Source organism: Oncorhynchus mykiss, unplaced genomic scaffold (assembly GCF_057628025.1).
Source record: "Oncorhynchus mykiss isolate SJ-2025 unplaced genomic scaffold, ASM5762802v1 scaffold96, whole genome shotgun sequence".
Taxonomy (NCBI): Eukaryota; Metazoa; Chordata; class Actinopteri; order Salmoniformes; family Salmonidae; genus Oncorhynchus; species Oncorhynchus mykiss.
This window is the reverse complement of record NW_028322095.1, coordinates 330,736-332,500: the sequence shown is the minus strand read 5'-3', so window position 1 is coordinate 332,500 and position 1,765 is coordinate 330,736. Positions and strand designations below refer to the sequence as shown.

The following is a 1,765-nucleotide window of genomic DNA, read 5'->3' as shown; positions in this document are numbered from 1 at the left end:
GTATCCGGTGTATCCAGTTCATGCGGTGTATCCCCTCTTGGCTTTAGGGTTCCAGTGCTTCATGCGGTATATCCCCTCTTGGCTTTAGGGTGGCATTCCGACCCCCAGAGAGAACATTCCAACAGAAACATACAGCACTGACCACTAATCCTTAAAAACCTTCAGTATGATCCTTTACCACACACTTCCTCTCAGTTGCTCCTGTTTCAGAAAACTGGTGTATCGGAAAGTGCCCTGAAGCCTTGAACCCAGCGTTATTATCTAGAGAAAGAAACTGTGACAGGGGATGTTTACCAGAGCCCTGTTCTTCCCAGCATTCCCAGAGGGAGAAAGTACGGTGATTGCATTGGAACACGGCCAGAGACATTTACACCTCAAGGGCACAAACAGCACATACACTTCTCTTCTTACAAGAGAAAGTTTTCCACTTCAGAAAAAAAGGCAACAGCTTAAATTGCAATATGTCCTGGACAAAATAATCAATAGGCAATGAGTGCAAGCAGGCATGTCTAAAACCTCTTACAGTGGCATGTCTAAAACCTCTTACAGTGGCATGTCTAAAACCTCTTACAGTGGCATATCTAAAACCTCTTACAGTGGCATATCTAAAACCTCTTACAGCGGCATATCTAAAACCTCTTACAGTGGCATATCTAAAACCTCTTACAGTGGCATGTTTAAAACCTCGTACAGTGGCATGTTTAAAACCTCTTACAGTGGCATGTCTAAAACCTCTTACAGTGGCATATCTAAAACCTCTTACTGTGCAGAATTCTGTGCTGTTCTGTTCTCTTTAGGAAAGTGCTGCTACTGCCCATTCTAGTACAGTAAATCTCTATTAAACTACTGGCTGCCTTCAACACTGTGACTGTACTACTGTAACAGAGGAAACAGAACAGAGAGAGAGAGAGAGGGGGGGGGGGGGTTCTGGTACCTGGCCACGGGGAGAGGGAGACGTTGATGGGTCCACTAGGGCTCTGGTCGGTCCTTCAGTAGGGCTCTGGTCGGTCCCTCACTAGGGCTCTGGTCGGTCCCTCATCCCCTGCTCTTTGTCCTGTCATGGAGGGCTGAGCCGGACCCTGGAAGTCTGCCTGCTTAGCCTGCCTGCCTCTCCTGCCTGCCTCTCAGGCTGTGAGGGGGCTCTCTGTGTGCAGTGAGGCTCAGTCAGCCTGCGTCTGGTATTAAATTACACATGACACAGCTCCTCTGCTCTGTTCTATGCAGACGGACAGGCAGGCAGGCGAGGAGGAGAGAAACCCGTTTCTCCAGTGTTGAGTAACTGGCCCGCCTCCAGCCCAGCTCCTAGCCTGTCCTGTCCTCATAGAGTGTCAGGCTGTTGGAGGAGGAGGAAGAGGAGGAGGAGGAGGAGGAGGAGGAGGAGGAAGAGGAAGAGAAGGAGGAGTAGGAAGAGGAGGAGGAGGAGGAGGTGGAAGAGGAAGAGGAGGAAGAGGAGGAGGAGTAGCAAGAGGAGGAGGAGGAGGGGGAAGAAGCTCACAAACAACAGATATAGTAATTACTACTGAATGTTAATGATTACTCAGACCTGGCTGCTTCAAACTGTTGGAATGTATGACTGTGTAAGCCCACATGTATATCTCCCAAACAGAGGAGGCTGGCAGTCTCCTTCAGGCATAGTTTTATGGATAACATGAGTCGACTGCTAATGAACATATGACACACACACACACACACACACACACACACACACACACACACACACACACACACACACACACACACACACACACACACACACCGGCCATCA

The 1,765-nt window shown here is 49.1% G+C and overlaps 1 protein-coding gene across 1 annotated transcript in view; it reads right to left on the bottom strand.

Annotated features, from left to right (window-relative positions):
- LOC110518729 (leucine-rich repeat-containing protein 17) overlaps positions 1-1,518 on the bottom strand; it is a 24,072-nt gene extending 22,554 nt beyond the window's left edge. Inside the window, exon 1 of the mRNA XM_036945271.2 lies at positions 935-1,518. The gene's annotated coding sequence lies outside the window, so the exon portion shown is untranslated. The remainder of the gene's footprint in view (positions 1-934) is intronic.
- Between the last annotated feature and the right edge of the window lie 247 nt (positions 1,519-1,765).